The 25666-nt window shown below is 34.4% G+C and overlaps 1 long non-coding RNA gene across 1 annotated transcript in view; it reads right to left on the bottom strand.

Moving 5' to 3' along the window:
• The window catches only part of LOC145684733 (uncharacterized), a 51681-nt gene that overhangs the window by 16951 nt on the left and 9064 nt on the right, over positions 1-25666 (bottom strand). The window contains exons 2-3 of the long non-coding RNA XR_014131377.1: positions 18888-18956; positions 2719-2808 (exon numbers count right to left, since the gene is read on the bottom strand). This is a non-coding gene — a long non-coding RNA (uncharacterized LOC145684733). The remainder of the gene's footprint in view (positions 1-2718; positions 2809-18887; positions 18957-25666) is intronic.

The raw sequence follows: 25666 nt of genomic DNA, 5'->3' as shown, positions 1-25666 counted from the left end.
TTACGATAAAGTTCATTTTGATACACTGTTTTATATTTTCTTTGACTTTTTTTTCCATAATCCATAGTACTTGGGATTAAAATCAGTTAAGAATGAGCCTTGAATTCAGCCTCCCTATGTGGGATGAATTAGTTCCCCTTAAGTTAATAAAATGTAGGATGGATTAGTCTCCTAATTTAAAAAAATATAATCCATGATAATTTAAGTAGCCAATGTTTGATTTTGGTTTAGCTAATATGTTGTAAGCTGCTCTTTGCTTGGTAAAGTATATAATTTACTGTAATAATAAATTTTCTCAATTGACTATTTAATCCATTGTATAATTTACATACGGCTTTTATGAATATGAGGTGCGTACCAAGAGTAGGTGACGTTTATGTAATTCCGGTCATGTTCAATGTTTCAGTCACTTTACAACGTAATCTCGGTCCACCTCCACACATCGTTTCAGTCTATGCATCCACATTTAAAAATAATCTTTGAAGTCATTTTTGGGGGTCGTTTGAGACACTGATAGAGGTACATCTGAAAGAACTTCTGGATAAAAAGTGTCTGCCTAATAGGAGATCTTGACCTTGGGAAACAATGAAAAGTTATTTTGAGCAATATCTGGGGAAAAAAGTGGGTGTGAGATAGGTTCGACGTGTGCTGTAAAAGTTCAAGCTCTGTGATGGTCTGAGCTCCCTCGTAGCAAAGTGGTTAGCGCACCCGTAGCGTGGGAGACCTGGCTTTAATTTTCGCTGGGAGCACTCCACGATAAACACTGTAGGTCCACGTCCCACATAGCCTCACGGCTGAAATGGGAGCTAAACTAAACTAAAATAAAATAAAATATCTGTGACCTTGCATTGTCCCAGTACAAGAGAAACCCTGGACTTGCAAGCTGTGTTCGGTTTTCTTGCAATATAAGAAGAATGTCTTCTCCAAAGACTGCACACAGCTGACGAGAGATTGTATGTCCTTTTGGTACAGGGTCAACTGCAAATAACTTCTTTCATCCCAGAACATTACAACAACTTTTTCGTTTGAGGGAATGGATAATGGAGGATGTTTCCGCTGTTTCGAGTGCTGTTTCATTTCGAGATGGAGAAGGGGACTAAACATTTCATGCATAGTGATCACAGTGTTAAACAATGGTGCATTGTTTTGTGTCATCAGGTTACACACTGGCAATTGATTTGTAGGACATTCTCATCTCATCAAACTGCCTAGGGACAAAGTGTAAACAGATTTTTCTTATATTCAGGTGGTCAACTAGAAATCATCCACAGCAGCATGCGAGAACCCTCTTAGATTGCAGATGTACAATACACTTAACCGACTCCCCTCCATTAGAAGGTTCTTAATACGGGCAATGTTTTCAGAGATTATAACAATTATTAACAAATCATTCGTTGATTTCTGCCCTCCCGTCATATTTACGCACCCATTTCAGAAAAATATTCAGAGATTATATGCAAGTCCACTATCCCCACTTGCATCCTTCAGCTGCCGAGGAATGTCCACAGCCTTTTTTACCTCGTCCAGACAAAAACTTTATAACATCTCGCCGATCCTTCACAGTAAAAGGTATTATATTCCACCAATACCCCAAAAGGCTTCTCAACATTGTACCTGCATATAAAGAAATAAATGCAATATCACTAAAATGCTCTTAAGCATTTTGGGCCTACATTAAAATGACATGTACTTTTGGTACCCAGTTCGTTATTTTTCTGTTATTTTTCAATGGCATGCAAATATTAATTTAGTATTGAGAAGTGATTAAGTCAGTTACATAAGTGTGTTGTGTGTAAAGACATACTTACGTCACATATTTGGAACCGTGGCAATATTTTTAACAACTAAATGCTTATCAATGTATTGATGGTAGATTAGGTTTACAATATGTACGGCTTAATATTAGAGTTTTCTTTTCGTTTTTCCAGGGAAATTGTATTTATGAGAAGCTGCTATCTTTAGACGATTAGTGGTTTCTATGTAATATTTACACCACACTGTGGCTATCTTTTAAGAGTCCGACACTGTGCACAACCCAATCACTGAGCGATTTTTCGCAGCGAATTACTCTCTTCTTTTAAAACAACTACTTAAACACGCGCTTCGACTCTTAGTTAACTTAGATTCGCATTTTATAGTATTTGTATTTTCTTCAAACTATTCAACTCCTTTATGCGATACTAAGATTGCATGTCAGTTTTCCCATATTACGACACGATTGAATAGCGAGTTTACACCTTTTCATTGAAATAAAAAAACAATTAGTGACAACGGTTCATACACATGCCACTAGGGTCGTTGAAACCATGAATCATCAAATAAAGTGTGACATTAGTTGTCTGTTCATTAATTATCTGTTTATCTCAATACAGCTTTCCTCTGTAATTTTTCCTCGATCTTAACAAGACCATGAATTTTCGCGTTCTTATATCAACAACATTCTTCATTTTTAAAACAAGTCCAATAAATAAGGTATTGTAATAATTCCCCTTATATGGGAAATTCCGAAAAATCACTAATGTAGTCGAACTTTTTTGACAGTAATTTATATATATATAGTACCATATTTTTGAGTTATACATAGCACATTTATGATATATATGTTTGTACGGTATACTAATATACTGTATATCTATCTACCTATCTATCTATCTGTATATATATATATATAAATAGATAGATAAATTTTGTTGAAAGAAAACACTATTTAATGCTTACCGCGGTTAGTAAAGTAAAATCCAAGCAAAAGAACCCACAGGCATCAAATGTTACTTTCCTGTAGTTAAGTTGGTCTTTAAATATTTGGACCTAAAAAGATAGGATGTGATTGATTTTTCACAGTTACTGATTTAAGACAATGCAGCTATATAGTTGATATAGACATTTGTTAATATTTGTATTTATTTTCAAGATTTGACTAACTAAAAGTTACTTACTATTTACTATTCAATGGAATACATGTTTAGTAGTTTGTTAGACAGTTTTCGCCATTCATAAGTATTCATAAGTCTCGATATTTTGATACTGTAGCAATTCCTAATGATATGTTGTACTTATATGCACGAGTAGTCAACAGTTTGAATAATTGATACACCTTTCTCCGCCTATTAATTAGCTTGTAAATGACAGAGAAGAAATACGCTAATATATATAGCTATGAATTACTAAGCGTGCTGACGTTTTTTTTTATAGAAAGAGAATGACACATATAATGAATGTTTTCTGCTTGAAGAAATTCTAATTTGACAAGCAGGATATAAAAAAGGCCTTTGGAAATGAAATATGCAGATTATACACGTATAATAAGTTAATTCTTTATTTCATTTATTTTCATGACATTTAACACGGCAGCGGATGTTGCTCGTTTGAATGAGGGAAGAGAATATTCTGGAATTTTGGTCTTTGGAATGGGGGAAAGAAGATTCAGGAAGTTTCAAGCTTTGGTCTCAAGGTTATTAGAGTTATATAAATACCGATTCATTTGCATGCTCCGTACACTTACGAAGAAGAACTTATGAAGAGCAAGTGTTAAAGTTACGAAGAAGGGAATAGTTTAGTACTACCACACACTGGAAAATTGGTAAGTACTAACATTGTAGTTTTCTTGTTTTAAACTTGTTCATTTTTATATGGGAAGTGACATTGGAAATGAAATACACGTAAAACATATTTTAAATGCCGGGTGTATAAGAGGATGGAAGTGTTTGTTTTAGCCGGGAATTGATTGCGGATTTTCCGGCATTGAAAACCATATTATTCGGTATACTTATTTGTAATTATAACTTGACTTAGGTATAGTATAATGTAATATGGAGGCTACAGAAAATCAACATTGTTCATTGCACCGGGAAGCGAACCAAGATTCTCCCATGTGGAAAACCGTACGCTAAAACTTTTGCTTGCTCTGCGGGGTTTTCACTTATAAATATTATAAACTATGCTGCGTATGAACAAACTTATATTGAATAGAAAGTCAGTACAATCCACGCCGGGAATCAAACCAAGATCTCCTACGTGGAAAACCGTACGATAAACCTTTTGCTTATTAGACTTTGCTACTTATATGTAGCTGTAAATTGTGTAAGACGTATAACATATATATCGATTATATGTTAAGAAGGAAGTTATATTGGACAGGGAGCCATGACACTACCCGGAATCGAAGCAGGGATGTTCTACGTGGAGAACCGTACGCTAAACATTTTGCTTACACTGTCGACTTTTCAGTTATAAATGTCAGAATCAGCAGCGGGAATCGAATTTGTGTCTCTCTCACGCAAAGCCAATATGGTTTGTGCTACATTGAATATATTTTTGTAATTTGAAAAGTGGTAATACAGTAACTAATTGCAGTTATGTTTTTCGTTCTTTTTTAGGTGCTGAAGCAAATAGAAAGTGATAAAAGCAAAAAAAGCAGAGAGCGACAAAAGACGTGGATTTCAATTGGGTCGCTAATTAAACAAGAGATAAACTAATATTTGGTAGGTGCTATTATTATTATTATTATTATTATTATTATTATTATTATTATTATTATTATTATTATTATTATTATTATTATTTTCAAAATTTTATTCGTTTTCAGGTTTTTGTTCATTGTATACATATATTGATTGCACTCTTCACCTTGTGTTTTACAGAAATGGAGTTTTACCTTGAAGAGGTTAACGTTGTTAACGAAGGAATTTTTCAGGGAGGACTGAAAGGCTTAGATAGTTCTGATCGTGTCTTACATACTTGGCAGCAGGTAGTTGATCTGCAAGCAGCTGGGTACATTGGGTCTCCCGAAATTGTATGTGATCTACTATCGCTTTTTTACTTATATTTTAAGAATAATCAACATATCGTATTGAATAATGTGCGCTCAGCAGCGGAGATTATAGATCTCTTTCACCACGGTTTCTTCCGTGAAGAACGAATGTATGATGCGGCATTTGTGTTATATTTAAATTAAATGGCCTCTGAGAAGAGACAGTTAGAACGGGTTAGTGATAAAAGTGCATCTGACTTTTTTCATTGACGGCAAATCGTGAAAATGTTCAATCAGAACATAACGATGATAACTCATTACATATTGATTGGGCACTATTAAATGAAATTAATTTGGGTGAACCATTAGAAATTCAAAATTTCGAAACAAATAACGAAATCAACTTTATATAGATGTTGTGGTAAATATTGCAAAACATTGAGGAAGAAAATGCGCATGTGGATCGTCTGAATAATGCACATCATCCAGAAGATATGCGGTCCACTTCTCAGCACCCCCCATTGCTAGGGCATGAAGGGAATCAAAGAGACTGGAATATGTTTGAAATTGTGGGGGGAAACGTGAAAGAGTACCCACGTTTCAATATGAAAAGGGTGGAAATTATTGTAAAACCAACGGCGTAACATGTAATAAGAAATGCCATTGATTATATTACATTCATGATGAATTATGCGCTCTCTACCGTTCTGTGGGATACACGACCCCACGATTTTGTCGGTTTAAGAATTAATTCCGACATAGACCTTCTGAATAAGGAAGTGTATGTTTCTTGGTAAAAACGCTAGAATTTCAATACCGATGTGGTTCTTAGAATGGTGGAGAACCTACTAAATAGCAACAAATCATTTCTTTTGGGGAATCAAATAGAATTTCGGTTTGACATAGTTGACGGATTACACGGACAGGGTGTACGAAAATGCGCAGCGGTAAGAAAATATGCAGACATGAGTATCTTTTTGAAGGATCATGTGGTGGCCATAAATGTTAGCAATTTTCTTTGTCTGCCAAAATCCATAGTACATTAGATTACAAAACATGAAGAAAGTAAGGATGCAGTATACAATATGACTCTGCCTACGAAAAAAATGGCAGAATAAGGCAGAGAAATTGTGTAAGGATTCAAAAATGTTTGTTGAAAGGAAACAGGGATTTGATTTGGAAGATGTAGTTGCTTTTCAAAATTATTTAATGAAAATGAATTACTATATTGTAGTATATGAACTACCGGAAGATCGTGAACACCTATGGTACGCTACCTAGGAATAAATGCGGAGAAAAAGATATTTATTTTGTATCAAAGAGGGGATACTGTGGGTTACTTCCAACCATTTAAGAATATCAATTTATTTATGGGTAAGACTGGTTTTTGCTTTTTGTGCTTGGAAGGATTTTATGAAACACGTGCAGCTCATCAATGTCAGGTGAGATGTTCGTACTGCGAACATTCCCATATTAAGGAAAATAACGCGAAATTCGTACATTGCACACAATGTAATAGAAACTTTGCTGAAGGTATTTGTTTTAATAATCATTTAGCACTGAATAAAGTAAAGAAATCCACTTGAAATTACGCGAAATTGTGTAACTCATGGACAATGGTAATTTACGATATGCGAAAAAGAAAATCAACTCATGTATGCGGCGACTACTACTGTAATCTTTGTAAGGTCACGTAACTGTTGGCCATCGCTGTTTCGTTCAAAGGTGTAAGCTAAAACACACTGAACGGTTTATGTGCATTATATTTGATGTGGAAGCAATGCTATTAACACCAAATGAGAAAGGTGAACGAGAGCATGCTGTAAATTTGTATTCTTGTTTGAATGTATGTTTCCACTGCATAAATAATGGAGTAGATAGTGTGTGTTTTAAGTGCGGAGATAAAATAAACGGGAACCGTATGTTTTCTTTTACAAAAACATTACGATTGAATGTTGACTTGAGAAAGGATGATTTTCCATACCTCTTTAATACAGAAGAACATCAAAATTATCTCAGAGAATGACCGGTATTCCATTACTATGATCCTGGCTCACGTAGTACTGCAGACCGGGCAGAACTTATGTTGTGGGATGAAGAGCGAGTACACAATGGTGATATTTTTGATTTTCAGAAAGAATTATTCGAGTATTGCCGGTGCGATTTGGCAGAGGCAGTGATTAAATTTACCTCCATGATTGAAGAGAAAACTAATGGTATTCAATGATTTATTTCCAGCACAACGATCGCCAGTCCAGCAATGTTGACATACCGGTGCCATAATTTCATCGAAAACACAATTCCAGTTATTTCTCCAAACCGGTTCCAACTTACTCAACAACAGTGTATTAAAGCATTAAAGTGGTTGAAGTATATGGAACACGTAACAAAGAGACCAATTGTTACTTCGAATAATGCGTTGGAGGAACGGTATGGGAGACATAAAGTCGATGGTTTTGACTCAGAAACAAACACTATATACTAATTTATGGGATATTACTGGCATGCCTGTAAAATTTGCTATAAAGATAAGAAATACCATTTTATGCAAAGACAATGGTGCGTACAACACTTTTGAGAAGAGATACGAACAAACAGTGCACTGCCGCAACTATCTGAAAAAAACTAGGTTATAATTTAATAGAAATCTGGGAATGTGAATGGGATGCAACGGTAAAGTGTGATAAACATATACAAGATGTTCCGGAACAATGGTTCAAACATATTCGTGATCCTCTTATTCCGAAAGCTGCATATCAAGGAGGTAGAACAAATTTTTAAGTAATACGTAGACTGTGCAGAGGACGAATACGTGGCTTAGATAGATGTTACTTCATTATACCCTCAACAATGTGTAAACGAGCCATGCCTGTGAATGTAAATAAAGTACACAATAGTCCCAGTTTCCCCAATATGAGATACATTCATGGACTTGTAACGTGCAGTGTTCTTCCACCCTCCGATTAGTATTTTCCAATCCCTTCTTACGGTACGGGAGGCAGATTGATCTTTAGATTATGTAAATCATGCATGGACAAACAAAATGATGACGAATGTACGCACATAAATATTGAACGTATCATTACCGGTACGTTCTGTACCTCCGAATTACACAAAGCATTGGACAATGGGAATTTGGTTTATTAGTCCCGGAAAAAGGTTTGTGAAGGATTATTTGGCTCATACGTGAAATGCTTGTTAAAAATGAAACAAGAAGCTTCATTCTTCCCTGCTCAATGCAGTACAAAACAAGTATATTGTACAGGATAAGTATATTGAAGAATATTTCAGGCATGAGGGGATACAGTTAAATTATAAAAGCATAGAATATAATCCAGGGCTGCGCAGCACAGCGAAGCTGTTTTTGAATTTGCTGTACGGAAAATGGGGTCAAAGAACAGACCTGTCTCAGTGCACAATTGTTGATACAGCAGAGGATTTTTTGAAACTTTTAACAGATCCTAAATATGAAATTCAAACAGTGACACCAGTTGGTGAAAATCATCTAATTATTCAATATAAAGACTGTGAGGGTGAAAAATCTCCATTAACATTTTCAAAGGTTGCCCCAGCGGCATTCATAACATCATGGGCACGACTGTGGTTGTGTGACCTACTAGCGAGTGTTGGACAGCAGAATGTAATCTATTGCGATACGGACAGTATCATGCATATACAAAGAAAAGATGAGCAACTTCCATTAAAATTAAGTTCTTATTTGGGTGGGTAAACAAATGAAGTTCCTGAGGGTTGGGAAATACGTAAAGTAATTGAATTAGGTGCAAAGAATTACGCCTACGCTTTCCGTAATGCTAATGGGGAAATGAAGTATGTACGTATATAAATTTGTGCAATATCATTAAATCACAGAACGAGTGACAAAATTAATTTTGATAGTTTTTGTGATTTAGTGACGGGGAATTGGGAGAAAACTGTAATTGAAATGCCATCCAAAATTGTTCGGAATCCAAATTTGCACATCTTTTCTAGAAGAGAACTAAAGACACATCGAATGATGACCAGTAAACGCAGACGAATAAATGCTGACATAGTGAATGACGTACCAAAAAGTGTTACTGTTTCTTATGGTTATAGATCTCATAATTCATTGTCCACATGCTAGTTTGTTTAGAATAAAAAGCAGAGTTTCTATCACATTGTGCCATTTGCAACGAAGATGTTACGTTTTCAACATTCCTGCACTATTCTCGTCGTAGGTCCGTCACGCGCTTGTAAAACATTGTTAATCAATTAATGAAGGAAAGAAATGGTATGTTTAATGTTTCCCTTAAAGAAATTGTGTGACGTTATGGCACAGTTATACCAAACTTGGACGTTGATTAAAAATACGTTTTTTGGAAGGAATCGCCGAAACAAATACTTTTGATATAAGTGAAAATTCTTTACTCATATTAGATGATATAATGTCAAAAACAAATGGTGACGTGGCTAAATTATTTACAAAGTACGCTCACCATAAGAAATTAACCGTAACATTTATTGTTCAAAATTTATTTCCAAAAAACCGGCATGCTCGAGATATTAGTTTAAGTGCACATTATATAGTGCAATTTAAGAATTCACGTGATAAGTTACAAATTGAATATTTAGCGAAACAAATTATGTCTTGTGAAAGCCAACAACTCATTGATGTCTTCCAGGAAATTACACGGAAACCGCACACGTATTTATTGTTTGATCTTACACAACAAACACATGATGACCTACGACTGAGAACGAATATATTTTCCGGAGAAATAATGCATGTGTACAGTAGTGTTTAAAACGCGGCCACACCGTTTTATGTTTAGTTGGCACCAAGATGTTGAAGGTAAAATATCATAATACGCTCTGCAGTCGTACAGATAGCAGTATTTTAATTCTTGTACCCGATATATTACAATCAGTACCAATAAGGAAAACGGATTTATTACTTAAACAACTCATTAATTCACAGAAAATCTCCTGGGATCAAACAGGTACAGTGGCTATCGATAGACATATCATTTCCGGTTCCAATATTATTGATTTAGTGAGTGATGTTGTTCGTACACGGAAATATCCAACAAGACCAGTAGGATTACAGTCGTTTAAACGTTATTAAAATGAAATCTTTGAGTTTTACGTTCCACGTTTATGCCGGTTAGGCTAAAGGAGGCGTTGATGATGAGTAATGAATGAAATGGTGGAATAAAGAGAGTGGGAGGAAACGGGAGAATCCCGAGGAAACCCACGCACACGGCGTTTGTCCATCACAATGTTTACTTGGCAGGAGTTGTGATCGAACCCGGGAATCACAAGCTCCAGAAGTGAACGCTCTGCCACTGAGCCACCCGGCCCCTTAAACGTTATTGGATGATAATGTTCCTCGGGAATTTATTAGTTGACGTACACCAGGACCGCCTTCACCTGTTATTGCAACCCCGAAAGTAAGTTACAGTAAAATTCGAAAACGGCATTCTTCTTCGACTGCAGTATCTCCCGCAATTGCAGCTAACGTATTCCGGTATTGGAAAGAAAAATGTAAAAAATGACAAAAGTATCAAAAATCTATTACAAGTATTCAGATCCTGCATCTTTATCCAGTGTTAGTATATTAGAACGTAAAACAAAATTATCCCGAAAGGAAATTAAAGAATGGTTAGGACCACAATATGCATATAAACTGCACGCCCCAATACGGAAAACATTTGCACGGAAACAATATTATGTTAGTGATAGTAGTGAAACATTACAAAGCGATTTGGCGGACATGCAAAATATTGCAAAATATGATGATGGATATCTATATTTTATGTGAAATTGACATTTTTCGCGGTACTTGTATTGCATTCCTGTGAAAACAAAGAAAGGGCCTGAAATGGCTAATGGAATAACTTAAATTTTAAACCAACTACCATCACTGGTTCAAGTTCAAGCTGATTTAGGGTCAGAATTTTATAATCGCCATGTAAAGAAAGTGTTCAAAGATTTTGGAATTAATCATTATAGTGTACGTTGGAAAATGAAATGTGCATTACTAGAAAGAGTGATTCGTACCATTAAAAGTAAAATATATCGTTATTTTACTGCAGAAAATACGTATCGGTACATTGATGTGTTAGACCTAATTGTACACAATTATAATCACAGTTATCATTCAACTATTAAAATGGCACTTGCAGAAGTAAATGATTCAAATATCAATCAAGTGTAGAATACGCTGTACGGAAAGATTAAATAAAAAGAAATTTACGTATAAATTTGAAGCAGGAGATTATGTTCGAACTTGAAAAAGGCTATTTTCCGAATTGGTCTCGAGAAATATTTCTCGTCAATAAGTGTATGAAATCAAATCCATTAACTTATAAATTAAAAGACTGGAATCTTAATGAAAATAAAGGAATATTTTATGCTGAAGAATTACAAAAATAATTCTAAGCTCAAACAAAACCTATTTAATTTAAAAAAGTTCTTCAACGTAAGAAGGGGTGGGTTTTCGTAAAATTGTTAGGCTACCCAGAAAGTATGAATTCGTGGATTCGAGTATCTAGTATTCACTCTGCATAATGAATTCGTCACTGAAACTCGGATTTTACGTGGCGTTTCCCTCCAATGCAAATAGTACTCTATTTGATATTACAACATCCTCCGTACCGTGCTTATATCGAAACATTATTAAATTATGGTAGCGATGCCGTTCGAACCCATTTAACTGGGGGATTATGGTTTAAAGATACTGCAAACCAATTTAATGCTTTAGGAAATGCAAATACTGGATTTACAAGTCGTGCACAGTATGTTAGAAATAGTGCATCATTCCATATGTATGGCCCTATCCATGCTGATATTGCCGGTGTCGAATGTATGCTTCCTAATAAAGTAAGCTTACGTGTAAAATTACATCATACAAAAGATAGTTTTGTTTAATGTCTGCTGAAAATACAGCATATAAAGTCAAACTTAAAGACATAACATTTCACGTGGGGCTTCTAGATATTGCTGCCGACTTAGCTATGCAAATCAATGCTGGTATGGAACAAATTCCGGGCAATATACCTCTTACCCGTGTTGAAATTCGTACATATACCATTCCCGCAGAAGTAAGTTCATATAATCTCGGTAGTTTATTTTTGGGTAAAGTACCAAAAGGTGTCGTTATAGGTTTTGTATCAAACGCTGCATTTAACGGCCAACCACATGTGAACCTTTTGAATTTCAGGATTTTAACGTTAACAAGTTGCAATTACAAGTTGGTTCAAATCATTTCCACCGACACTCCTTACTCCTGATTTTGCAAATGGATCATATGGTCAAACATATTCCACTCTGTTTTCCGGTACCGCTATATATTATCAAGATCATTCACATACTATTTCCGGTGAGGAATTTCGACAAGGATACACTTTGTACCCGTTCATTCTATCTCCAACAGGAACATTAGATGATTCTACGTGGGATGTCATACGTGATTCTCCTGTCAATTTAGAATTATTATTTTCTCAACCTCTACAAAATTCCATTACATGTATTGTGTACGCTCAATTTGATTCTCGTATTCAAATCGATAAAGACAGGAATGCACATACTGATCATACAATGTAAAATTTCGTCATATGAGTGCTATGAGGGTTATTGTTCACTTCTCCGCATTCAACGATAGTGATGATCATATTGTTATTAAGTAACTTGCAATTGTAAATACTAATATCCCCTTTGTACTGTACAAAGCTGGATTTTTAAACCATCATATCCATTACATGAATTATGTGTGCCGCTCATACTTTCGAATAAACATTTAGTACAACATGATTACGGTATTGTTAGGTACGATGGCAATGTAGATTACTCGTTGTTACCTACTGTATTGAAACAATATTGTGCTAATACCTGTACCTTGTATACTTATGATAAGACACGTCAGGACTATCTGCAATAACTATTGGAACGGACTGTTGTGAATTTAGAAGATTTACAGTCTCCAAAAGCTTCTTCCTTGGGATTTCAGTCTACTCTTGTTCTTATTTAAAACACCAATTTAGACAATTTAAGTGTTGTGTGCGTGAAGATTTATTATATGCCGAATACTTAAAAGTCTATGTTTATGTTTTATACGTAAATCCAAACAGTGCAACGTATGTTTCATCAAAAATAAAAAAGAGGAAGAAAGTAAGGAAGAAATAGATTAATAAACACGTATAATCATCAATTATTACAAGTGTTACTAAAGGACTGTATTAGTGGTTCAAATGTGACTGGAATTTATCCCATTGATCGTTTACCTATACTTCTTCAACACCAGGTGGGGCTGATTATTAATTTGGACAAGTCTGATTTACTTGGTAGCCATTTGGTAGCGATCTATATCGATAACAATAAACATGGGTACTATTTTGATTCTCTGGCACAGACTGTGCCTAAACTAATTCAACAGTTCCTACAAAGGAATTGTAAACTCTATTTTGTAAATACTGTACAGTTCAAGATAATCATTCTATCATGTGTGAATATTTTGTATTATATTTTCTGCATTATATGATACGTAATGTTTCATTTGAAAAATGTATTGCAATGCTTAATCATAAAAAGTAAAAAGATAATGATAAGCTTGTCGAAAAACATGTAGAAAACATAATGAAAAAGAAAAAAGTAAATGTTTGTAAATTTTTAGAAATAGATAAATACCATTGTTTTAAAATTTTGTTTTAATTTCTCCATAAAATATCTGTTTCTTACAATAATTTTAAGGTTACAATGAAAACATTAAACTTGCTATGCCCTTAGTAAGGGTTGTGGATCGCTCATTGTTCCACCAATAATTCAGTGGCTGTGCATTTCGATATGCACATGTCGATTTTGATTTTACTTGCTTATAAAATGAACAAATTTCATTACAAACGGTATCTTGTAATTCTGCTAATGGTTGACAACCTTTTGTTCCAGATCCACAACGTTTGCTATTGCAAAGATTTTAATATGCATATGGATTTTTCCGCACCTTTACAAAGGAAAGTTGGATCGGATGCACAAAAATCATACGTAATATTCCGAATATGTGATTCGAAATAGCCAGTCTTACTAGACCACGAAAGCCATGCAAGTGGTTAGTAAGCCAATCGATTTGTTTTTGGCAAATTATTGTTAATCGTTAAATTCACATGCTACTTTTACTAAACAATGGAAATTTAATATCATCACACGCAGTAAGACAAAATTCACGTATCACAAATTCATTCGGGGAAATCTTAAATCCCTGTATGTCTACAATATACATTTTATGGCAAACTGAAATTTCACACGAACGCTCCATGACAACTGGAATAAGTTGTCCAATAAATTAAGTATTTTTTAAACATTCACCAGTTTTTAATATAAAGTTTGTGATTGAAATTTCACGAGGCAGTTCATGAAAGATTTCAGAGTTCTACTAAAGTCTTATCAATCAACAAGTGTTTTTGAAGAAAAGTTCCAGGATTATGCTACACACCACTTATTCCATTTGAGCGTAAGTATACAGTTATAGTTTCTAACACACAACTTTCAATAACGTTTTGTCCACAATTCTCACTGTCACAATACATAATTAATAACAAATAATAATAATAAAAGAAACTAAACAATTAAAATTGAATACAATACACAATTCACCATATGTCCACGTATTTCCCATAATCTTTCTCAAGTAAAATTTTTACTAGCTTCGGCCTATATTCAAAGTCCCATATAAGATCTCGAAATCGTTCAATGAAGTACCATATCATGTTGAAAGGTTGACCATGCTTTTTTCTGTAAATTCATAATAATTCTTCACGAATCTCATATTTTGTTACTGTATCTCTAGCTTTCGGTTCAAGAGATTCCATTTCCAACACCAAGCAATCATGTGTCCATTGACTACCGTCTCCGAACACGCAAGCGAAACAAATACATATATCTTCTGGTTTCCAGTATATTATACAGTCTTTTATACAATCCAATGATGTTCGTTCTACAGTACACTCACATGGTAAATTCAAAAATTCTTCCAACTCCCAATTCTGCACCGGGGAATTACTCACTGTTGGTGAAGGTGTATTCTTCTATTTCATGACCGACGTCAAGTAACGGAAAAACTTCTGTTTCCAGTGGCGGAGGTTGCGGGCTCTCCACCGGTTGGGATGTCCCCAATAAAGACGTCAATACCTGCTAGTTGGCCGGGGTAAATTCTGTTTCCAGTGGTCGAGGTTGCGGGCTTACCAACAGTTCAGATGAAAACTCTGTTCCCGGTAAAGATGTTAATACACCCCATTTAGACGGACTAACTTCTGTTTCCAATAGCAGAAAATGCCGGGTCACTTCCGACAATGTTGAAAACTCTGTCCTCGGCAAAGATGACAACTCTGTAAAATCATATTCACCTCTTGTACAAAGATTAAAACCAATCTATACCTCCCTTTCACTCCTTTTCCCTCCTTTTCAAAAAAAAAAAAAAAAAAAAAAAAAAAACACCGTGTATTTAATATGCTTCGTCCATCACGTGATATCCCATTCCACATCAACCGGATCTCTACAAATATATTACCTTCTTATACGTGTGTGATCTGCATATTTCGTTTCTAAAGGTCTTTTCTATATCCAGCTTGTCAAATTAGCATTTCACAAGAGACAAAAAGCGGAAAACATTCTTTACACGTGACAGTTTTTTTTCATAATAAAAAAGTCAGCACCCTTAGTAATTCATAGCTGCATATATTTCGTCTCTGTCATTTACAAGATCATTAATAGGCGGAGAAAGGTGTATCAATTATTCAAACTGTTGACCACCCGTGAATATAAGTACAACATATCATTAGGAACTGCTACAATATCAAAATATCGAGACTAATGGATATTTATGAGTGGCGAAAACTGTCTAACAAAGTACTGTGTTTTCTTATTTAATAATTATTGAATGTGTATTAACATTAAATTGTATGTAAAATAAGAATAATTATTGGGGAGATGCGATGGAAATATATGATTATATATCTGATACGAACCCAGCCTCTATGATACAACCATGGATGACCCGGTGTCATCCGTACAACGTTACAAGCTCCTTACATGTTTAGAATACAAGCTTGAATGCGAATCAATCAGGCGGTAGTGTTCTTGAAAATAATCGTAAGAAATTGTGCCATAGTGAATACACAATTGAGAGCGAATTTCCTTTACCACTTGAAACAGGGACATTACGAACATTTAGTCACCGACATTAACAGAGGCCAGAGGGTAGATCATGATCCAAAACGAACACGATTTACGAACACACTCGTCTAATAGGAAGTGTTTCTTATGGAGTGATCTCCGTCGAGGCAAAACCATCTGAGGAGGTTATCCAACCAGAAAAATGTCTGCGCCGGGCGTCGTGCTACAGACTGCAAAGGAAGCAAAAGGTTTAAGAAGTTGACCCAATGTGTTGTCAGATTATGGGATATCAGTTCAAACCCTGGCATGATACTTTTCACGAGTGACTGAAGAAGAATGCGTCGGTTAGAATCCACAACCTTCCATCTGTGTTGCCTATTGGATAAACAGAATGGTGTTCTCTGATACACAAAAGAAAGCTTATGCTAACTATTTAAAGGAAAACGTCATATATTTATTTTTGATGAATCTACGAGAGGTGTGTAAGTTTGCATGTCAGTTTCCTGAATCTTTGAATTTGAAAATGCTAAGATAGACACAGAATGAGACCGAGCAGTTTGGAGTAGATTGATGCACTAATTTTATTAAAAAGCACAAGGATCTTCCTATAAGATTAACAGAATCCACTAATCTGATTCGAGCTACTAGTTTAAACAAAATTTTGATCATTTTCTAATAATCTGAAAACTATGTTGTACTGAAAGCCATGGCCTCGATACATGTAGAACATGAACGAGATGAAAGTAACTACAGTCTAGAAACTAGACGGAGTGGTTGCCAGTAAAGGATGGAAAAAAGAGGAAAAGTAATTTATGCTACTCGCAAACTACTGCTAGTGGTAACAAGCTCCTTCGAGTGCTTACAAGGTAAGTTCAAATCCGTCCGGACAGATAAAAGAAAAAAATCATAGAATTAATGGCTTTTTTTAAAAAGAAAGTGAAATGTAGCAAAACCTTCCATAATATTGCTCCTACAGAATGCAACCTCTGGACATGTCTGTGTTTAATCCTTTTAAGATGTTCATCAAATTAGCTGCTAATTCATGGATGGAAAGGAATCGTGGTAGAATAGTGGCAATCTATGATATCAGTAAACTAGTAAAAGTAGTTTCTCCCTAGCTGCTAAAGTTCACAGCATTCAAGCTGGAGTTTCAGTATTAGAGGAAGTTCCATTTGACCCATATATTTACGTTACTATATACTTTATGCAATGTGTATGGCTGACAGGCTGCAAGCAGAAGAAGAAGTTAATCTGGATAAATGAAGGCAGTATTGAAAATAATTCTGGAAATTATAACATCTTGGTTGCAGACAACAAAAAAGCTATCAAGAATAGCCTATAAAGCAAGCCCCAAGAATCCGGAATATGTAAGACCTTTAACCTTCGAGCGGGCGCGTAGAGGATATAACATCAGCGGACGAGTTGAGTACTTTGCGCGATATAGAGTAAGATAAACTAAAGCACAATCAAGAAAAGTTCAGTAGCGCGTCTGCTAAAGAAATTAAGCTATACTATTACACTGACACACTCGTGGAGCAGTTGATTCTCAAAAAGAAGAAGGGAGACAAAAAGACGAAACGAACTTTATAGCCTTCTTGTAAAGCAGAAGGCAAGGGAAAAAACAGTAGTAAGAATATTCAAGTGAGGGTGATGTTCTGTGTCTGGTTTCCTGTGATAACTTTACTAACAGTAAGCTTAAAGAGAAATACCTCCAGTGTGTCAGCTGCAAGAGTTAGATATATGCCACCTTCAGTGATGGTTGAAAATTCTATTTATGTCAGAATTGTGACTCCCTGGACGGTACATCAGTGCAAAACATTTTCCAAAACTTAAATATATTTGTTTAAAATTGTAGGATAATTCTTTAAGGAATCAAAATGTAGCATTATAATGTTTTTCTGAGATGTTGGATATGTAATAACAAAAAGTAAAAGTGTAACGTCTATTTTTCCATTGAAAAGTAAACAGTCTTAACCTACAACGTATTGTCACAACTATCCCTAGCTCCAGTACTGGGGTAGGTTAAGACATCTTACATCATAACTAATTAATGAGTTTTACTTATTTTAGTTTATTCTGAGAAAGTCTAATATTACTCATAACTTCAAACATCTTTCGTGGACTTGTATTTAAAATTTTGAAAATACAAAAGAATACTTACCATCCCCAGTCTTCCCTATATATACATATATGTAGAGAAGATAGAGTATGGTAAATAGGTGAAATTTATCTCCTCTGGGAAAAATATTTAGTTCGCACACTGATGGCGTCATCCTATCAGTAAACACATTTTTACACGATACCTTTTGCTGCTATTAATTATAATTCATAGATTCTATTGTAACAAATATCTTCTATTTGAAAGAAGAGTTAACTTTTACGTTGAGTTTCACAAGTATAATGCACTAAACACCTTTTTCCCATGTACAAAATTTATATTTACGTTACCTGTAATAATTACAAATAATATAGAAAAGATATACGTTCACATATGACAGTTCAATGACTTGCATTGTTTTAGCGAACATTACATTACAACCTCACACTTCGCGGCTCGCTGGAGTGTCAAGGCTCCAAAAGCTAAAAACATGATCCGATATATAGCGCCAATATACAGTACTGAGAACCGAGCTATCTAGTACTATCAATGAATAACACTCGCATTGATGGCAAAAATCAACTCGCATTGATGGCAAAAATCAACGTCTTGATCCTTGAGTTAATATGCAGTGACTGAAGAAAGGAAACTTAATACTATCTTATCACAAATTCTTCATTTGTTTTATATTCTGAATTTACAATAAAAATTCTCGAGACACCAGAGATTGAAAGCTCTGCTCTGTAGTCACAAGTCATATGTTGGTAAATCTGGTGAGCTTGTGGACCAGGATGCATGTCTTCTGATTTTATATATATATATATAATCAAATATTTCTTGTAATATTTAAAATCACTATTTATTACTTACGTAATGAAAAATAAAATCACTTACTTCATGTTCATCGGAACGAGAGAGCTGTCGGTTTTGAAGTTTGTGTACTAAAACACCAATCTCTTTCGACTGAAAAAATAAAACACATATATTAACTTAAGAGAAACACTCACATTAAATCTGAAATTAAATTCATTAAATGTTTACTGCCTAATTTAACGAGTGATTCTGGAAATATTGATTGCCATAAATAGAATAATTTGGATATTACTCAAAGTACGGGGCATTGAGTAAATTGTAACTACTGTGCATAATATATGTGTATATTATTTTGTTGCTAAAAAAAGTATGTGAAAGAAAAGTGAGTAACACATGTGTAAAACGTGTTAATTTAAATTAATTGGTTGTTAATAAGACATCAGCAAGTGGCTATTTGTAAACTGCACTGTTTCGACAATTTGAATATATAGATCTCACGTGTTCATTAGTTAGAGTAAGCAATATTCCTGTTTGTATGGGAAGCCTCCGGGAATTGGTAAAGAAAGTTAAAACGGTTATGAATGCAGAACATATTAACTTAGAAACAGCAGTTGGAGAGTCATATGAACTACTAATGCATAATTACAGTATCTGCTAATTTGCTGTACAAGGTCATTTTATCTGTTGTTACTAATCTGCTATACCTTTACTGTTGTTGCTTCGTATAATGAAAAATGTTCATCTGTGAAGTTTTGTTCTAAGCGCTTTCGAAACTTACAATTTAGTAATCTAAAGTAAGTACAGATGAGTTTTCTTGGGTACCTCCGTCTTCTCCCATATTCTAATTTCACTAATTCTTCTATTATCATTCACCTGCCTTATCATTCGTAGGGCATAATTGTGAGACGTTAAACTTAAACATTTCATTTCTTTATATTTTCAACTCAGGCAAGATCGCTCTTTCTTTTTCTTTAAAACACAGAATCAATAGTACGTACCGCTTGGATACAAAGTGGTGTAACTCCAAAATTGAGATTTTTCAGAAGAGAACTTTCAACTTGAAAACCTCATGTAAAGCAAATTACGAGAATGTTATTCAGTATCAGCATGAGAAATTAATCTTCACTATTGTTTTTGGTTGCAACCATAAAGAAAATTTGAATTTTTTATGAGATATTGAACTTTGAAGTTCTCTCTTGAATATATTCTTACTTTGAAGTCACATACACACGCTCCGTATGACGATAACGTTTGATTAATAATCAAACGCGCACCGGTCATATGCGTTTGCAAATTTAATTATCTTGAAGTGTCTACATTGAAAGTTAGTTGGGTTCTTTGTCATTTTTATGTTGCATACAAAAAATATTGATTCTGTATTTACAAGGATTTACTTTTTATTTGTGATCACTACCTAAAAGTAACAACCATAATCATAATGTTTTTTGTTTATTGTGTTTATGATAGGGGGCTTCATCTTACACTTTGTGCAAATATGTCCATTGTTACAGGCTAATCTTCACATATTTAGGGTACAAACTTAGTATAAACAACTTAACATAGTCGTCGTTCTGCCAAACTTTATTAAGTCCAAAATATTATTTTTGGCATATAGCTGATTTAAAGTTTGAAGCCATTAATAAAATATGATTATAATTTTATTTACTACCACTATATTTTTATACTTTTACGATTCTTACCTCATTTGGCACATAATTTCAGTATTTTTGCGTGAACAATTTGGTTTTAACTATATATACACAACACAAATCTGAGAAACAGGGAATTGAAGAGTATTGCCTCCAAAGCTAATAGCTATAATGTAAAAAAAAAACTTAGCTATTCGTGAATACATAATGCTCTCACCTCCGGATTTATGCGAAAGGCCGGGGTTGATTTCCGGTGAAAGGGATATGATTCAATTCCAAGTTAAACTTGAATTAATATCTGATCTAATGCATTCCAAAATGGGAGTTAAACTCTTAACGCAACTGAGAAGACTTCGTGACATTGAAAGAATTCAGGTCAACTCTGTACGTGTATTAAATGCATTATCAGGTATTTATTGCTTACTTCGCGTATGTCAAATTTGAAACTGACGAAGGAAAATATTGATAAAAGTTATAGCAGTAAAGGCTTGACATACAAAATAATTGAAATCGACTGATATTAGTGTCCAATCCAGAGTTTTCGGACTCGCTAAGAATAATTACGACACTTCTGTTGCCGTTTAAATGTAAGTTCAACTCCATCAGCTGGGAGGGGGTTAAGAATGAGTGGCAATGGAAAGGAGTTCACATTACAGTTTCATTAAAATGCATATCCTAAGGGGAGGATGGGTTCAAAAACTTTTATTAATTCTATTCTCTCCGTACGAAGAACGGTCACTTCAGCTAGTCATTCTATAAAACTATTAAAAACTTGGTGGTGTTGTGAGGTGGCATTACTTAAATTTAAGTATGGAGCTCAATATAATAATATGTATACTTTTCTTTTGGCTTTTGGTTTCATAAAGTCACATTCCTCCTAGTCTTTTGTCACAACTGTCCTAGTGTGCTTGTGTTGAAAAGTTTATTACTTCGGCTACTATTGGAAAGGGCAGTCGTTGGATTTTAAATTCAATATTTCGTACAACTAGATACAGTATATTTCAATCACATGAATGAAACGTGAGAGTTGGAAGTTTACAGTTGGTATCCTCATATGATAAACAACAATTTTTATAATCACCGGTAGCTAATACAACATTTGTATTCTTAGTACGTTTAGCATAATGCATTAATCACTTCTACTGTTTAAAGTTAAATTACATGTTTTCTGTAATATTCTATCTTGTTTGAAAACAGGTAGGACAAATATGAAGTCTGTTACAAATAAGAGCATCCTATCGACTAAAGAAAAATAGTAAGAGATACCAACATGGAATTTGCCTACTGTTCTTTCCTAAAGAAGTAATTTGGTTAAAATTAACAAAATGTCACCAGATCATAGAGCACAGTAAGAACTCAGTTTCGTTCAAAAGCTCTATTTTTTGCAACAGAAACACTTCATGATGGTAGATGTGTATGCAATTGTAAAATTTCTGCAATTAATGGACAATGAGGAGTAAACGACTAAAAGGCACATAAAGAAGAAAAAATGAAATGAAATTTTTTAGTTTTACGTCCCACGGTTATGCCGGTTAGGCTAAAGCAGACGGTGATGATGAGTAATGAATGAAATGGTGGAATGAAGAAAGTGGGAGGAAACGGGAGAACCCCGAGAAAACCCACGCACACGGTGTTTGTCCACCACAAAGTTCACTTGTCGGGGGCTGGGATCGAAATCGGAACCCCAAGCACTAGAGGTGAACGCTCTACCACTGAGCCACCGCGGCCCCCCACATAAAGAAGATGAGTGTAGACTATTAATTTTTAAGAATAATTACAACAGTTTTATTTTCGAATGTTTCTTTTTTTAAATATTCACAATATCGAAATTTCTCAACTTAATTTTTCACGCGTTCGAAAACAACGGTTCCATTACAAGTAAAACTAACCTAATACAAAGATTTTTGTTATTTTCCCAATTTTTCCGGAAAGAAACCGTAAAAAACCTTTATTACCAGGAGGTTGAAAATTTCCGAAAATTTTACAACACTAGTCCTAACTTCGACTTTCATATTAATGAATATAACAACTATGAGCGCACTATGCGATGTTAATATTATATAGTTATATAAATGTCTTAGAAAATGATGACTCATCATCTCTAAAAAAATTGAATGAGAGGAGTAAAATAGAATTAGTAAATTCTTTAGTTTTTCTGAAAACTCGAACTTTTTCCTCCCATGGCGAGGAGCCTGAGGTGACTGTCAGACTTGCTCCATCCACGAGACGTACTTTGTCTTACTTTTGTAGCATCTTTGTGGTCTCATGTAACACAGCAAACTTACTCTTAAATGTCTTTTTTTTTTTTTTTTTTTGTCATCTTGGCACTTGATATCTTGCCGGAACAATGAATTTGTTTATTTAATATGTTCGATTTCACAATTTCATTGTACAGGATATTTCAGTTCCTATTACTTCGAAATTTTAATTTACAATATTAGTTTTGCAATTCAGTTAAGATCCCTTCTACTAGTTACTTTTTTAAATACTTCTTTTCTTTTCCTGTAATGACAAATGGAAAATAATCACATTAAATATTGTTTCTGTGTTTACTTTCCATAGCTTCCCTCGTTACTCTCTCCTTGACCTTAATTATATTTTTCATTCTGAAACTAATTTTTTGTGCCCCTTCAAACAAAATATTCTGTCACCGATAACTCCACCGTGTAATCACATTTATAAACTTTTTCATATTGAAATGTCAAGAACAAAGATCACCAGAATTTCATGAGAATGTAAATATTGACATGTAATTTCCTGTGGTATACCGTTAATACACGCTACTGATTCCCTATATGATTACGCACGTGATTAAAATCTCAACCCATACTAAGTCAACGTTTTACATGGGCTCGATATTGAAGAAGGACAATAAATTACAAGTAAAGAATAGTCAGCAGACACGAATGAGAGTTATATTTTCGAGCTATATCGAGCTATTTTCATTCTTTAATAATAATAGAATTATTTATGTTATCACATTTTCGCATAGAAAGAGGTCACTTAAGAGTCACCGATTTCTATACGTAGATAGAACTTCATGAGATCTAATCGCATACGAAGCAGTCTTTCTTATTTCAATTTTCGGCTCGGTGGAGGAGTGGCGGGGAGGCGAAATTTATGGACGTTTCAGGCAGTTAGCAAGAGTATCTTGCACATACACAACCAACATTACACATTTCTTATACGGGTTTACGATATAAGAGAGAATGAACACGGGCTCTTATTTTATTTATTACGAATTAAGACTATGGAACGTCTGGTCCTTATAGCTAGTGTTAAAATAATTTCAAGCTATATCTGGGACTATGCTCATAACTAAGTAGACCAACTCTGACAATAATATTTGGGAATAATATTGGAAGAAAGGTAGCCAGAATATTAATATTGAATATTTCATCTACCGTTTGTTCCATCCGCCATGAGGTTGAGCTGAACTCAGAAAATGTATAATTCAGGATGGTTAGGCACAGAATTCGAATTCCGGATCTTCTTATTATGAATCGAAAATTAAACCTTTCCTTACGACTGTTTCCCTGAAGTAATATTTCAACCAAATGATTCGTTTTTCAATCTTTTGCCGCACTGTTATGTGCTTTCATTTCTATCACTAACTAATAATAATAATAATAATAATAATAATAATAATAATAATAATAATAATAATAATAATAATAATAATAATAATAACCATCAAAGCTATGCTACTGGCTAGTAAGCGTGGCTTTGGTGCACGCGGTCACGAGTTCCAGAATGTTAATACGCCCATTAACACATTTGGATCTGTTGCGACGTGGTTTGAAGAAAATGGAATAAGTTGAGCACCTTCCTTGACCTGCTGAATATCTCATACTTGAACAGAATTGAACATCTGTGATCCGTCTTGGAGACACGTATGGTTTCCTGATTTCTGACCATATTATCTCTCATGAAATTGAGTGATATACTGGACGCAGAATGGCGACATTCCATTCATGAACTGCATGACTCAATCCCATGTCGCATAATAGTTGTTCATAGGGCGGAAGTTAGTCAACGCCATATTAATCTCGTAAGTTCCACCTTTCACAAGTTTTTCCATTAAATTGATAAGTATTTGTATATGCAAGGAGGTTTATGGCATTCACATGCCAAAGTTTGTCAAATTAACATGTAATATATTTTATTTGTGGAGCCATGGTATGGAAAAGTCCAAATTTAGTTATCTCTGAATTAGATATGTATGGTCTTCAAGCTTAGACTTAAATGTTGCATAATACCAGACTTAACGTATTGTTATTACTTGTTTCATACAGGCTTTCTTTACCAATCATTCGAAGCGTTTCCTTTCGTATTACGTTGATACTCACTACGACTAGCTTCATGCAATATTTCCTAACACTGACAAATACTCTTTCTAGATTTTTCATACAAAATATACTCAGCGGCATCTTCCCTTTGCTCCGTTTGGATGTGTATATTTCTGGTCACTATATCACATTGCATTCTATAAAATTTTGTTCCCGTGTAGAGTACTGCATATCGCCTGTCTAGTAATTAACATTTCTAGTATACTTTATTTGCTAAATGCTAAATGACTCATAAACCTACATCCTCTTTTTCTACGTCTTTCCACAATATCAAAAAGATCTGTGCCCTACAGTTCGCCTTAATAATGTGTAGCTTAATTTCCTTAAAACTTAGCTATAATTATCATTAATAATAATTATAAATCTTAACATACAACCTCTCTTTTATTCTTGAAGTGGTATTGAATATAATTTAAATGTATCAGCTATTCACATTTCATACTAATTATTATAACCTCATGAAAATAAAAGCAAATTTGTCTATAAACTGGGATCAGTGACGACGCTAGAGAGAGGCAAATGAGGGCGTCTCCAATAGCATCGTCCACCCTCTTGACTGTTCCTTCTGACAAGATCCGTAGCTGGGTACGGAAATATTATTAAAAAAATTACTACCATTTTGTGTAAAAGTAAGAAATTAGATACTTTACAGTGTATTTTTCTCGAATTATTCTACTTTGTGAGCTTAACTGTAGACATATGATTTTAATTATAAATTGTGATTCATGAGATGAGTCATTACTTAAGTGGGCTTCTAAGAACCAAGTGTATTGTTTAGGAAAATGACAAAATGTAGCTTAAGACTATTAAGTGTTCGGCACGTTTAAAAGCAAAGAAAAATACTGAATTCATAAAACCATTG

This window comes from Thermobia domestica, chromosome 5 (genome assembly GCF_964235325.1).
Source record: "Thermobia domestica chromosome 5, izTheDome1.hap1.1, whole genome shotgun sequence".
NCBI classification, from domain to species: Eukaryota; Metazoa; Arthropoda; class Insecta; order Zygentoma; family Lepismatidae; genus Thermobia; species Thermobia domestica.
The sequence above is the reverse complement of the archived record's forward strand: the minus strand, read 5'-3'. Positions and strand labels throughout refer to the sequence as shown.